Source organism: Equus caballus, chromosome 15, assembly GCF_041296265.1.
Source record: "Equus caballus isolate H_3958 breed thoroughbred chromosome 15, TB-T2T, whole genome shotgun sequence".
NCBI classification, from domain to species: Eukaryota; Metazoa; Chordata; class Mammalia; order Perissodactyla; family Equidae; genus Equus; species Equus caballus.
In genome coordinates this window covers 58,498,253-58,514,890 of record NC_091698.1, presented here as the reverse complement: position 1 = coordinate 58,514,890, position 16,638 = coordinate 58,498,253, and the positions used below count along the sequence as shown (strand labels likewise).

The window sequence follows — 16,638 nt, the reverse complement described above, 5'->3', positions numbered from 1 at the left end:
AGTAAAATCTATTATATATACATGAAGAAACTAAAAAAATATATACTTACAGTGAAAAAATTGAACATCTATCAAATTTGAGAGATCAGGTGGACTAAGAAACTGATAAAGCTAATTTAAATAATATAACGTATAAGATTGATTTAACTGAGTTATACAAAATGTCGTAAATTATAGAGAATATTTTATTTATGTATTATGTTCCATGAAATATTTACAAAAGCATTTTATCATATTTTAGGCCATAACAACCTCTAAAATTTTTTTTTTTTGAAGATTGGCCCGGAGCTAACATCTGTTGCCAATCTTCCTCTTTTTTTTTGCTCCCCAAAGCCCCAGTGCATAGTTGTATATCCTAGTTGTAGGTCCTTCTAGTTCTTCTATGTGAGACGCTACCTCAGCACAGCTTGACAAGTTGTGCTAGGTCCACACCCAGGATCCGAACCAGGCAACCCCAGGCCACTGAAGCAGAACACACAAACTTAACCACTACACCACCAGGCTGGCCCCTACCTCTAAAATTTTGAAAAGTACAATTTGTGCAAACAATATCCTCTAATCACAATGAGGAAAATACACTGCTGCCAAAAAACTAATAACCAAGCAATATTTTTTTAAACCAACTTATTCTAGATAAAATCAGTAGCTAAGTTGAAACTTTGGCTCATCCCCAAATTAACCATGCTCCAAACACATAAAAGTGTTAAACAAAATCAGACTGACAGTAAACGTCTTATGATCAACAGTAAGTGCAAAAAGATAATGAAGCAGTGCCTTTTAGTGCTAAGATTAAAAAGTAATAATAAAATTAAGCTAAATTTGTATACTGTATATTAGTTTTCAATTGCTGCCATATCAAGTTGCCACAGACTTTGTGTCTTAAGCCAGTACAAATTTATTATCTTACAGTTCTTGCCTCTGTGAGGCCCTTCCTCCATCTTTAAAGTCAGCAATATTGCCTCTCTGTAACTCTGCTTTCATGGTCACTTCTTCAGCTCTGACCACAGCCAGGAAAGGTTCTCAGCTTGAAAGGACTCATTTGATTAGACTGAGCCCAGCTGGAAAATCCAGGATAATTTTCCCATCTGAAGGTCTTTCGCCTTAATCAGATCTGCCAAGTCCCTTTTTCACATAAGCTAATACATTCATAAATTTCAGAGATTGGGACACAGACATCTTTGGGAGGCCATTATTCTGACTATCACACACCCCGCCAAACTATCATATAAATATAAAGAAAATGAAAAAAAAAGAGGCATAGAAATAAACTACAAATAATGTAGGATTCCAGGTTGACAGTATTCATCTTCCTTTAACACCTTGTGTTTGGCTTGTATTGCTGCTGCTGAAAAGTTTACTGTCAATAAGAGAGAAACAAAACCTGGAAAAGAGAGCATATACAATGCTATACAGAAACATGTTGGTCAGTCAAAAAAGTCTTGACTGAAATAATTGCTATGATACTAACAACCATCACAATGAAAATTTGGAACGTTAGTGATACTATGACAAAAGAATTAAAAAAGAAAAAGTGGAATTTGTAGAAAACATTAGTGTCCTACTGTTCTAGTTTTCTGGGATATGTAAAATCCTGTCTTCCTCAGTTATAAAGTAACTATTCAGCTGAGGTGCCAATTAGCCCCTTATTTCTCTGATCAAAACTTAATATAAAATCAGCCAATCAAAGTCATTAATTTTGATATAGCAGCATTGATGGAGTTGGATTAGTTAAGAGATGAGGGATGTTAAAAGATAAACTGAGGCATATTAAAAATTTTTCAGAGTTTATTTGAACAAAACTCGATTTGAATCCAACAGCACCAAACCGGAAGTGGTTAGGAGCACTCCATCAACAGGAGCCAGGGGAAAGACTCCTATGGAGAAAGTGTGGAAGCAAAGAAAGGAATCTATTTGATTGGCTATAGCTAAAAGCCTAGTTAGGCTATCTGTGATTGGTTGTCCTTAGCAATTTGATCTCATAACCTTGAGGTATTTACAGGCTTAGGTTTTGGTTTGATTATGTAGGCTGCCGAGGCATTAGAGCGGCCACAGTCTAATGGTCTCCTTGTCTAATTAATTTAACAGGGGACATCAGAAAAGATCACTGATGTTGACACAGGATTCCTGCTGGGATGATACTCTAAGGTGAGGGCTGGCAACCTTTTTAAAGGGCCAGGTAGTAAATATTATCCGTACTATCCATACTGTCTCTGTCACAACTACGCACTCTGCCATTGCAGCAGTGAAACAGCCACAGACAAAGTGTCAATGTATTGTCTAAATGTATTTTCTAGACCCTAATATTAAAAGTACAAATGAACATAATTGTTTCATATGAATAGCTAAAAAGTAGGGAGGCCTGTCTAGGCTACTTAAAAAATAATAAAGTAAAAGCCACAAGAAAGAACAACTTGATATCACAACCAAACCAAAAAAAGAAAATATTGAACAAATCTGCAGTATAACCACATGTATCACTGTAAATGGGAAAAAAAATTAAAAAGCCTTCTAAATAAAATGCTAGCAGTGTCTTAACTGTGTTAAGAGAAAAATCAGTGACCAAGTAGGTCATTTCTGGAATGCAAGAGTGGGAAATATGTCAGTATAATTTATCTCTGGTAAAGGAATAAAAACCATGTAATTGTCTTCTTAAGTGTTGCTAAAAGGCATTATATTAAAAATAACTCTGTCAAACATTTTTCAAAGTTTGATAAAATAAAACCTTCTTACTAAACTAGAAAAAGAAGGATTCTTGTTTAGCATAATAAAGACTATCTCAACTCAATACACCTCATGAGTGACACATTGAATTAAATCTCTTTAACGTCAGGGAAGAAAACAGGTGGCTCAGGACAATGTTTAACACTGTCCTTGAAGTTACAGTCAATACAATTAGATGAGGACAATAATGAGACATATATTTTTTTAGTTAACGTTGTTGTTATCTACCAAAAAAACAACCAAGAAAAACAACCAAAAAGTATTAATATTATTAGAAGGGATCATTCTAAAATAAGCCTTTAAACTTCAATAGCTTTCCTACCTATCCTAAAAGCAACTGGAAGATATAATTAAAAGATTTCACTTTAAAAGCAGCAAAAAGATACAATATTCAGGGACAAACATTTTTAAAAGATAAAAATATATAGGAGATATTTAAAGAAAACTAAGAATTTATAGCATTCAAATTTTGAGCAAAATTAAAGTCATCAAAAAAGACATTTTTAAAAGTCATTAAAAAGTCATCACTAAGTTATTATGCATGTTTGTTATCTTATGCTCTAATTTTCTGGATATTTAAACATATCATAAAAAAGAAATCTCTTGCTGGAGTGTGATGGATAGCTAGCTAGCTAGAGGAAATCACTTAAAAATTATTCTACATCTATCCAATAAAGTATTATAAAAGAAATAAAATCACATTATGAAATAACATTCAATAGTACAGAAATAAAATGAAAAAATAAAATTCTTTATAAAATTTATAAAAATAAGTTTCTTCTCTATATAATCAGGAAAAAAAAATAAATTTTTTATTGAAGTATAATTGACTTACAATATCATATTGGTTTCAGGTTTACAACTTCATGATTCAACATTTGTATGCATCGCCTAGTGATCACCACAGTAGGTCATTACCATCGGTCACCATATAAAATTAATACAGTATTATTGACTGTAGTCCCCATGCTGCACAATACATCCCCGTGACTTACTTATTTTATAACTGGAAGTTTGTACCTCTTGATCCCCTTCACCTCTTTCAACCACCCCCCAACGCCCCTCCCTTCTGGTAACCACCAATCTGTTCTCTGTATCCATGAGTCTGGTTTAGTTTTGCTTTGTTTGTTCTTTTGTTAAAAATGGTAAATTTTCTTTAGAAAATATATAAATGGAAAATGAAAGTTTTGGTCAGCAAGTGGTATTGGAAAAATTGCTTGACTATTTTTAGAAAGTCAATTTCACTTCATATTTCACTTCAGATAAATTATATATTCAATAAACTGTAAAATCTAGGAAATGAAACTATCATAAATGTTTTGAAAATATGTAAAGTAAATACTTATCAGAAGAGAGAGGATTTTATAAGCTTGAAGATGAGAAAATAATCATAGACAAAAAATGAACAAATTTGACTATGTAAAATACTTTACCTATAGCATGAAATGTAACCAAAATAAAAGCTGGAGAGACTATGCAGTAAACATAACAATGGACTAATAACTTTATTACATAAAGAAATTATACAATTGTTAAGTAAACACTAAGACCCTACTTAATACTTTATTAAATGTAACAAGTAGGAGCCAGCCCGGTGGCGTAGTGGTTAAGTTCACCTGCTCTGCTTCAGGGTGCCAGGGTTCATGGGTTCAGACCCCAGGTGCAGACCTGCACGCTGTTCATCAAGCCATGCTGTGACAGTGTCCCAGATAAAAATAGGGGAAGACTGGCACAGATGTTAACTCTGGGACAATCTTCCTTGCCAAATAAAATAAAATAAAATAAAATAAAAGCAACAAGTAGAAAATTCACAAAACTTGTCAACTATTTAATAAGTATATGAAAATTATCAACTTGCTCTCAATTAAATGAAAATTTAAATAGTAAAGATATAGGTTATTGAATTATCAAGTATTTTCTCAAATTCTAATATATTGTGTCAGCAATTATATAGCTAAATTGATAAGATCAATCATTTGAGATAGCCATGTTAATTAGAATTTTTAGTTAGAAAGCTATTTCAATGTACAAACAAAGAATTTTAAAAATATTCAAACCTTCGACCTAATAAATCCACTGTTGAGACATATGTAAGGCAGTACTCCTAAATGCAGAAAACACATTAAGAATCTAAGTGTTTACTTCAGAGTTATTCACAAGACACTAGAAGCAACCCAAACATCAACTAGAATCACTATACCAGAAAACTGGCAGGACTTGAAGTGTAGGCCCAGTTTTTAAAAGAAAAAAGAAAGCAGTTGAAAATACAAATCAAAACACAGTGCTGCCTCTTATTTAAATTCCAGTTTAGTAAAGAAGCATGTACTGACAATGATTTATGCTAAAGTGATAGCAAGCAGACACAGCAAATAAGGAAGGGGAACTGAATTACTCTTGAATTCCCCCACCCAATCGTGGAAGAATTGGTGGAAAGAGAAATTTAATTGATGCATAATGGATCCCCAAATGGTCACATTTAAGAGTTAAATTTTGATTTGTATTAAAATTTGGATTTCTGCAAGTCAGTTATGCTACCCAGAAGTTTCGAGGTTAGCGGAATTTTTATTAAGATATCCATACACTACAGTGAGATTTCTTTCTTTATGATATATTTCATATACCCATGAAAGGAGAAAGAATAATATTACAAATATATATAAACTCAACACCTAGAATGAATAAACATATTTGGACACATTTTCTGCAGACATTTTTAAAAGAAAATACTATACACTATTAGAGTCTCTTAATATTCTTCAATTCTAGTCCCTCTCCTCAGAGTCAACGACTATTCTGATGCTTTGGGTTTTCTTCCAAACATGTTTTAATACTCTCCTACATATCTAGTACATCACATAGCCGTGAACTTCCAAACGACTTTTAGATTTGGTTAATCAAATTCCACATAATATGCATTTAGTGGTCTGATTTAAATTATATTGAATTTAAAATGGGCATTTTTCTACTTTATATTTTTCCATTCATGAATATGGCTTATTTATTCATCTATTTGTCTCCTCCAACATTTTTTAGTTGGCTTATTACTGGTTCATGGTATAATTTTAATGTTTTCATATTGGTCTTGTAAACAGTTACCCAGCTGATCTTTCTTACTAGTTTAAATGATTTGTCTGTAGAGTGTCTTAGATTTTGTGTCTTATTGGAAATTATATGTAATTTCTTTTTCTTCTATTTCCCTATCTAAAATCTCCAGTAAAGCATGAATAGAAGTGGTAAAATGGGAACATTAGTGAGAATTTAAGTTCAACAGCTATAACAGAGATCAAAAGGAAATCAGTGGTTTTGGGACTGGCCTGCTGGCCGAGTGGTTAAGTTCACCCGTGCTGCTTCGGTGGCCCAGGGTTTCACAGGTTTCGATCCTGGGCGTGGACGTGGCACAATCATCAGGCCACACTGAGGCAGCATCCCACATAGCACAACCAGAGATGCTCATAAATAGAGTAGACAACTATGTACTGGGGGACTTTGGGGAGAAGAATAAAAAGAAAATAATAGAAATCAGTGGTTTAAATAAAATACAATGCTTACCAGGATTGGTGTAATGACTCCATGGTGTCAGAGACCAAGGTGGTTGTTTCTAGTTGCTCTGCCATTTTTAGGATGTTGCCCTCATCCACATGTTTCCAGACGATTCACAGGTGTCCAGCTTAGTAGGCAGGAAAGCCTAAGATTCAGGGAGATATGGTCCCTCCCTTTAAAAATGTGTCCTAAAAGTTACACACATCACTTCCAAACTTCTTCCAAAATGGACATAGTCATACTTGTTTGCCAAAGAGACTGGGCCTTGTGGGCAGCTATAGGCCCACTTTAAATCAGTGATTATTACTGCAGAAGGAGAGAACAGCTATTGGAAGCATCCTTGTCATTTTATAGGTCTCATAGACTGCTTCTGACATTTTCCCCTCTCAAGAATGTTTGAAGAAGTCACCTCTTACAACTAATTATTTTAGCTTTTTATCATGAATAAATGATTCTACTGTACCTATTGAGATGATCACAGTTTTTCAGCTTGCTAATGTGGGATATTTCATTAATAAACATAATGGTAAATATTTCTTGCATTCCTATAATAAGCCATACTTAGCCAAAGTAAATTATTTAAAAATATTTCTGGATTTGATTTGCAAGCATTTTGTTTATGATTTAGCTTCTATTTTCTTAAGTGTAATTAATTTTTAATTTTATTTTTTTGTATTGCCCTTACCTGATTTTGGTGTCAACCTTATACTAATATCAAACTTTGGTTGGGTAACTTTGTCTGTTTTAACTTATTCTCTGAAAGTCTGTGGGATACACATTATTAATTCCTTGAAAATTTAGTAAAATTCGTAGAACAATTTCAGCTGGATCCTTTTTGGGCTAGTTGGTAGGACGGGAGGACGTTTTTACCAATTTTATTTCTTGTTTTCTGTTGTGTCTTAAGGAATATTGGAACTTATATTTTTTTCTAAAACAATCTCCATTCATTTTTGGTTTTAAAATTTATTAGCTGTAAAGTTGTTCTAGTATTTTCTTATTTTTTTTTCAATTCTACAAAAACTGTGCTTATGTTGCTTTTTCATTCTAGGCAATTTATTTGTACCTTCTCTTTTTCTGTTTGATCTGTTTTGTCAGTATTTTTCTATTATATTGTTGTTTTCAAAAGACCCATGTTTTGCCTTTATTAATAATTTGTTGCTCTTTGTTTTCTATGTAATTATATACAAGAGAAAAGAATTATATAAGGGGAAGGGAAATTAAATTGCAGTCGAGCTTCTTGCAATAAACACAATCTTTCAATCTTCCCTATTTTCTAAAATGTCTATTTAATGTGATAAATTACCCTCCAGGAGCATCACACAAATTTTAATAAAGGGTACTTTTATTGTTGTTTGCTTCTAAATCTTTTATAAGATAAATTATAACATATTGTTTAATATATGAATTATTTAGAAGCGTATTTTTTGTTCGTTTTGAATCATATGCTTTTGGACATCTCTTTACATTTGATTTCTAATTACATTGCATGTAGGATCAGGCCATGTGATTCTTATGATATCGTGTCCTTGGAATTTATTGAGACTTTTTAGTAGACTAATATGTTGCCAATTTTTGTACTTTTTAATGTTCATTTGAATGAAAGTATATTCTTCAAGGGGGCAATGTCTATATATGTTTACCTGATTGAATTTTTAACAATATTTTTAAAGTCTTCTATACTCAAATTATTTTTTTAGATTCCTGTTATCTAACAGTTTCTTAGATAGAAGTGTCAAAAATTTCTACTCTAACAATGGAGAAACCTGGCAGATACGACCTTAACCAATTTTCCAAACTTAAATCACTTGTGATGAAACATATCACATCACGTATCTCCTGATACAATAACCTGACAACAACAACATCACTTCTGTGGGATTCTTACCAAGAATGTATAACCTCAATGTAGTCATGAGAAAATATCAGACAAACCCAGACGGAGGGGTATTCTACATATAATTGATCAATACTCTTCCAACGTGTTAAGGTCATGAAAGACAAAGAAAGAATGAAGAACTATCCCAGACTGGAGGAGACCAAGACAGAAAAACCAAATATACTGTGGGATTTTTGATTGGATCCTGGACCATAAAATGGACATTAGTGGGATAACTGACAAAATTTGAATAAAATCTGTATATTAGTTAATAGTACTGTATTGTTGTTAATTACCAGTTTGATCATTGTACTATGGTTAGGTAAGGTGGTAACATTTGAGGAAAATGGATAAAGAATATCTAGGGACTCTGTGAAATATTTCTGTAATTTTTTGTAAATCTAAAATTATATCAACATAAAAAGTTTATAATTTTTTCACTAGAATTATGAACTTTCATTTTTTACCTCATAATTATATAGGCCTTTGCTTTAGGTTTCTTTGAATATTATTATCAACTAAATAAAGGATATTGACCTATTCTTGCAGATGAATAATCACTGCGTAAATCTTTTTTTCTATTCTATCCTGATCTAGTCAGGATCTCATAAAGAAAGAAAGACCACACTATACAGAGAATCTGTAGAACAGATGCTGGAGGGTTGAAAGAATTTGAGGTAACCCAGAGATAACAACTGTGCAGTTACTGTCTTTAGGACTGAGGGTGCTAGAGGGAAGGAATGGACTTTCTAGAACCTGTAAACTCAGAAAAGCTACCTCGTGGAAATGGAGCTTAGACTGCTAATAAAAGAGGCATGACAAGACTGGTTCTGGGAGTGCTGAAAGAAGCTGGAAGCTGAAGATGACACTGATGGAGCAACAAGGACAGAAAAAAGAATAGGAAGTCCCTTGTCCTTTTCACTCTCTCTCTAGTGCCACCTGTAACTTAATGGACACCAGCTGGGGAAGTCACCTGGGGAAGTAGTTTGCAGAATCCCAGTACTAATGTCACAGAGCAAATATACAAGGGCAGATTTGGAGTAATGAGACAATAGGCAAATAATGGCACACCGTGAATGCTTTCCTTCAAATCTGGCTTTCCCAATATTAAAATTATAACACTAGCTTTGTCTTAATGCTTGCCTGATATACCTTTGTCTTTAAGAATTTTTTATTTTGTACCATCCAAATACATTTCTATTTTAGCAGCGAAGTTTATTTTCATTAACGTTTAATGTTATTGATGATATATGTCCAATCATTTTTTAACTTTATTTTTTTATTTACCATATCTTTTATGAAACCAACTCTATCTTTTCTTTCCACCTCCTATTAGATTTATCAAATTTTATTTATTCCCATAATTTTCCACCACTAGTCTGGAAAGTTTACCTTCTGTTTGTATTATTTTAGTGGTCATCTTCCCCTCCTCTACAACGTATACTTATTCTAAATAAGCCTCCTCTACCTAAGCTAGTCTGTAACTCTATCCTCCTCTTAAATCATGCAAGCAACATAGAATACTTTAGCTCCATACCCTTCCTCCCATTGTCCATGTGATTGCTATTTTCTCCTTTTCAAAAAAATTCACTCCTCAAATTTATCTTTCATTTTTACAAATTGATTTTAGTCATAAATTTCTTTGCATGTGTTTGTTCAGATTCAGTTTCCTTCTTGTAATTATTCTTTCTGCAAGAACGTGTGTGTATTACCTGTGTTGATGATGTGTGAAAATGTCTTTATTTCATATTGTCATATTGGATGACAATTTATCAGAGTTACAAATTCTAAGGTAAAAGTTGTTTTATTTCTCTTAGTACTTTGATGTGCTGACATTTTACATCAATGCATCTAGGTATATATTTTATTTTTCTTTTTCTTGTATAGGACTCAATGGACTTCAAAACAAAAGATTCACCTTTCTTAACCTCTGGAAAATTATTAAATATTAGCTATTTGAATATTGCCTTTTCTCCATTCTATATATTCTCCCTTTTTGGAATTCTTAGTAGACACATATGCAAGCTTATCATTCTGGCCTCCAGGTTTTAACTTCTATTTCATATTTCCCATATTTGGTTTATATTTATTGTGTCCTTAGTGATTTTTCTCATATTTCATGTCTTCTAATTCACTGTTTATTTTCACCTGTATTTAATTTGCTGTTTAACCTTTTAATTTCAATTACTATATTTTTATTTTCTAGAATTTCTCTTTGGCTGCTTATTAAGATTACCCACTTCAAATAAAGGGACACCACTACAGACATTAAAAGCTAATAAAGGAATATCAATTCTTCCCATAAATTTGACAACATAGATCAAAATGGGCAAATTATTTTAAAGACACGAATTGCCAAGGCTCACTCAAAAAGAAATGGACAACCTAAAAGCTACATTATCTATTAAAGATATTAAATTTGCAGTTACAAATATTCTAACCAAGAAAATTCCAGGCTCAAATGGCTCCACTGGCAAATTCTACCAAAGAATTAAGGAATAGATAATATCAATTCTACACAAACTCTTCTTTAATGTGGAAGAGGAGGAAACATTTACTAAGTTATTTTATGAGGCCAGCAAAGTCATACAAACAGATTGCAAGAAAATTACAAACAGATGTTCCTCATAAATATAGACAGAAATATCCTCAACCAAATAATAGCAAATTAAATCTCGCAATATACAGAAAGGACAATACACGATGACCAAATGAGACATCCTAGAAATGCAAGACTGGTTAAACATTTGTAAATTTGTAATTCACCATATGAACAGACTAAAAATGAAAAAAGATACTAACATTTCAATAGATGCAGAAAAAGAATTCATTAAAATTTAACGTCCAAATGTGATTAAAAAAAAAACTCTCAAACTTGGAATTGAAGAAAATTTCCTTAATCTGATAAAGAACATTTACAAAAAATTTACAGTTAACATCACATGTACTAGTGGAAACAGTGAATGATTTTCCCCTAAGATCAGAAATAAAGTGAGAATGTTCTATTTTCATCCCACATATTCAAAATCATACTGAATGTCCTAGCTGACATTACACATTGCTGGTGAGGATGCCGAATAACTAGAATCACTCATATGTTACTGGAGGGGAACGCAAATTGTTACAGCCTCTCTGGAAGATGCTTGAACATGTCTTATAAAGTTAAACATACACTTATCATATGACTCAGCCCGACTCGTATGTATTTATCCGAGTGAAATGGCAATTTATGTTCACGTCAAAACATATATGTAAATATTCATAGCATCTTTATTCATAATTGCTAAAAACTGGAAACTGTTCATATGTCCCTCAACTGAGGAAGGGACAAAAATAATGTGGCACCTCCATACAATGGAATAATATTCAGTAATAAAAAGGAACAAACTCCTGATGCATGCAGCAAGATGGATGAATCTCAGATGCATCATGCTAAGTCAAGATGGCTACACTCAAAAGGCTATATATACTGTATAACTTCATTTAAATTGCATTCTGGAAAAGCCAAAACTACGGGGACAGAAAACAGATCAGTTGTTATCGGGGACAGGGTTGGGAGGAGGGGTTGACTACAAAGAGGGGGTGGGAAATATTTGGGGTGATGGAACTGTTTTATATCTTTATTGTAGTGGTAGTGGTTATACAACTGCGTATATTTGCCAAAACTTGTAGAACTGTAGACCAAAAGGGTGAATTTTACTGTATTTAAATTACACTTTAATTTAAAAAAATTTTTAAACACTCACTCTTCTTTCATACTGTCTTATTCAGGCTTTATGTTTCTGTTATCCCTTTTACATTTTTGACATGCTTATATTAAAATCTCTTCATGTTGTTTATGATTTCTAATTCTTGAGATCTTTTATGTTCAGCAAGGGTTCAATGTTTTTCTTAATGATTTTAGTATGGTTCTACTATCTAGTTCAGTCAGTGTGGATTTGGACCCCATAGTTATTCAAAGTGCAGATTTGGGTTGTATATTCTAGCTCTTGACTTTTCCCATCCAAGGTACTAGAAAAATGCCAGTTTCTTAAGGCTTCCAAGCTAGCAGATAGTTTTGTCCTATTCCCAATTTCCTGAACATAGCAACCCTTTGTAGCTCAGACTCTGTACCTAAATTTTCACGGATCCAATTCCTTATCACCTGTCCACATAGATATTAAAACCCAGGTGTCAAGGTCTTGAGACTTCCCCCCATGCGACATTCAACTTCACTAACAGCCCACTATTCTGCCCGATTTCAGTCTTTGTTTCTGGCAACTGAGCTTTCCATTTCTTGGTTTCATGTTCAAATAAGCGTTTAAATTATTTTCGTTTTTTCCATCCTCTGTGGTTGGATCCAGAAAGTGATTGGGTGGTATTTCCCATCAGTTAAGGCTGCCACCTTGACTGAAAGTCTCATGGCAATATTTCCTAACATTCAATTCTAGCATCATTTGGTTTTGTTCACACACAAAAAAAGAGCTGGAACATTGAGTTAACTGTTTGGACATTTAGAAAAAGAAACGTTCACCTTGATTTTAGATATTTTATATTTTAGATATTTTAACAAATACCTGTTGTATGACAATTTTCTACTACACACTCTATGTTTTAGTAAGTTTTGTTGTTTTCTGGTGACTATATATTATTTTTAATACATTAGTAATCCATTCACGTAGACTCATAATTAAGCCAATAAAGTATCATTGATTTAATCAACGAACAACTAAGACTTCTTTTTAACCCAGCCTCAGAGTTCAAGAAAACCTGAAAGTTGAGATGTATGAAGTATGTACATAATAAACCCATTCTCATTTTTTTCAGATAATTTAGATTTGTAAATAAAATTATCAAATTTTAAATAGAAAATAGTTTAAAACAATGTTTATCTCCTGTTTTTTTAGTCTTTTAAGAAAAATATAATATTTTTAAAATAAATTATAAAGCTGCCAAAAGACAGATAAGTTAATAACACTGTATAATAGATCACTAGATTTAGAACATCTAACTGGAAAAGCTGGAAATGAGAAGTTTAAAGTTCAAGGGGGCCTGAAATCTAACAAGCTTAATCAAAGGAAAAGATGTGAAATGTTCACAAAAAGGAGTCTGCAAAGCCACACACACAGAAAGACTCTGCCAGTGTGGGAAAAGAATGGCAACTTTTTCCTATTAAGAAAAAATAAAAATAGGTCATATTGTTGACCTTGGCCATCCTCTGGCATAGTCATGTCACAGTCATAACACAGAGCATAACATAAATGGCCAAAGGGCTCTCAACATGTGAGAACAATTTCTGAAAAGGGGGTAGGAAATCAATTCATACTAATTTTAACTCCCTCTTGTTTCTGCAAAGGCTCATCTTGATTTCTCGGTGAACTTTAACACTCTTAGTCTCCTTGACACAGTTCAGTTTTCATACAGTTCCCCCTAGACTACAAAAGAGCTCACTGGACCATAGACAGTGCAACAGATAAACATGACCTATCTTGTACTAAAAACGAGTATGTCATACTGAGCTGAAAGAGAAGAATTATACAGGGTAAATATGGTCCAGACGACAGGACAAGATCACAGGCAGAAATACATTAAGGTTTATCTTTCAAGATAGTGCAGCAACTTTTTATAGTCATCATTAAAAACTTCATGAGAAAACATCTCCAAGTCTAATATTAAAGTAAACCTCACTCCAATATCACTGTCTACTGTTACATAATAGCTCATACGTCAACCAACCTACCACTCACTCAAAAAAAAACCACTCATAAAATATCAACTTTTATCTTTATTTTGCTGAGCACTATTGTGAAGATAGCAGTTAAGAATGTCTTACATTTCAATAATACTTTATTTGCAAAATACTTTGATAGCTGTTAGCATGGGAAAGGACTCACATATGTAAATGATATCTTAGCAAAAAAAATTTAAAAATTTGCAATATGATAAGAAGTGATGGGAGGTGGAAGCAGTGTTGTGTAGTATCCAGATATAGTTACCTAAGGAAAAGCATTGCAAAAAAGTGTCAGGACGGATGAATGTTGGTGGACTAACAAAATCTATGGGAAGTAGACTTTATTCATCACATAGTATTTACTAAAGTAGAGTCCAAAGAATGTTAATAGATGTATAAGAATAAGATATTCTTTGAAAGTATGTTTAACAAATACTTATTTAAAAAGAATAATTAACAAGCTTCTTTGCTACAAGACTTCTCCAGGTGTTTCATAGTGCATTTCCAAAATGGGGAAGAGGAACATGGTATTTCTCAAAATTATTTGATCACTAAACACTTTTCTCCTAACACTTAGGAAATTCTCTGGCAAACAAAAGGCAACTAGAGACTAATTTGACCCACCAGAATAGAGACACTGAAATTAAAATTAGGAGAAAATTCCACACCAAATAATGATCTGCTGTGCAACATCTAGAGACAATAAATACTGACTTTCAAATCATGCACAGATCTAGGAGCAAATTTTCTCAGGACTAAAATATACAGTTAAGAGGACTAAAGATACAGATGTATACCACCTGTCTAAATGCCCCTGAGTTCAAGGATAAACAAAAATACATACATATAAATATATGTTACATAAAAATATATAAATATTTATATATTATATAAATTACATAACTATACTAAATATATATTATATAGATAAACTAAAAATACTGGAACACTATGGAAAAGCAAAATTCCCTAAAAACTTGGAGTAAAAGCATATCATTAAAATTTCTTCCTACACCAAACATAGGAATATGAGTAAAACATTTATTTGATGTACCAAAAATATCTAAAAAGAGGAATTCTAAAGCAGAAGCTGGGAATCATGAGAGGGCAACATTCTGTGGTCAAATTGGACAAGAAAATGAAGCTGGCTAAAAACTAAGCAAAGAAATAAATAACTTTTTAAAATAACAACAGAATGAAAATTAGTAATTGCATCAGGAAAAACCAAAATTGACATTAGAGAAAACCAAATCATTAAGACGGAGGACAAACTCAAAGGGCTCTCTCAGTGTTAGAAGAAAGGGACAATGAGAAGACAATCCAAACCTATTAGCATAGCTTCCAAAGTCATCCCAATCTGGCGTCTGCTAACTCTTCTGATTCATTTTACCACCAGCTCAACCCCTTCACTTCCCTCATCGCACACTTCAGCTCTAAATACTTACTTACAATTATCTCAATATTATGTGAATCTTTCATTACCCCAGTTTAAGAACATCAATTATGGAGTGAAAGTGGCGACCTGAATTTCAATTACTCCAATTACTAGGTTTACTATCTTGAAAAAATTACTTAACTTTTCAATGGCTCAGGTACTTCATCTGTAAAATAGGGATCATTCCTCAGCTTTTAATATTTTCCTCTTCTTTTCCAAATAGCTAAATCCTACACTTTCTTCAAAACTCAACTCAAGGGTTACTGTCATTTTCTGGTCTCCTTGTCTATGTTAGACAACTTAAGAACATCTGATTTTTTAAAACAAGGTCTATTTCTTTATTATTTTATCTTCTAGCATCTAGAAGAGTGATGCATAAAAAAACTCCAATAAATATCTATTGAAAGTGAAAATATATGAATCAATGAGGAGATTAATGAAAAATAGCTGAATAGTGCTAAATTTCAATCAAAAAACAAGGTATTGGTCTAGCATAAGATGGTAAGAATTACTAGCTAACCAGAAGTTTAGGAAAAGAAGACATCAGGTACCCTGGAACAGTTTTCAATCAGAAGCTAATGGCCTCAGGGTTGTCGTCTCAGTAAATTCTTGGTTTGGGTAGAAATTGTACTAGAAACTCTCTATGTTCCATTCTAACTCTTAAATTTTGAGAGCCTCTGATTTTTAACAAATATAGTTTTATGGAAAAAAATGAAATCTGAAAGGAGCATTAAAGAATGGGTTAAATGTGAACAGTAAGAAAGAAGAAAGACATTCCAGCTTAGGGAAGAACATGTACCAAGGCGTGAACATTTCAGTTGTCTTACAGTGAAAGGGAAATAAGTCAGCGAAGTTAAAGGCAAGAAATAACGAAAATTGCACAAACTGCTAACAGAATTCACTATTGTTTCTTTATGCTCCCACTATATTTTAACTACTTGGAGAGGAATCATAGTGTGATAGTTAAATTCATGTTTCTGCAGCCAGACTGCTTGCATTCTGATCTCATTTCTGACGCTTCTTAATATTCTTAGACAAAGTTTTAAAACTCTCAGTGCCTCAATTTCCTCTTCTATAAAATGGGTATAATAAAAGTACTGACCCTATAAAATGGTTCTAATAAAGGATTTAATACACACAAGTCACTAAGAATAGTGAGTAGCACATTTAAGTGCTCAATAAATATTATCATTTAATTTATGGCCACAAGACATTTCTTACGAAGGTTCAACATATATCTTTCAACATTTAGCATAATTAAGACTCAGTCTTTTCTAACCCAGAATTATAGTGACTCACTACCTCTTTAAGACAGGTTCCAGCACTAACAAAACTGTCTTATTTAGGGTAGCACGG

The 16,638-nt window shown here is 32.8% G+C and overlaps 1 long non-coding RNA gene across 1 annotated transcript in view; it reads right to left on the bottom strand.

The window, feature by feature from the left end:
- Nucleotides 1-16,638, bottom strand: part of LOC102147836 (translation initiation factor IF-2) — a 103,004-nt gene that overhangs the window by 32,725 nt on the left and 53,641 nt on the right. Inside the window, exon 5 of the long non-coding RNA XR_011425795.1 lies at nucleotides 6,271-6,406. This is a non-coding gene — a long non-coding RNA (translation initiation factor IF-2). The remainder of the gene's footprint in view (nucleotides 1-6,270; nucleotides 6,407-16,638) is intronic.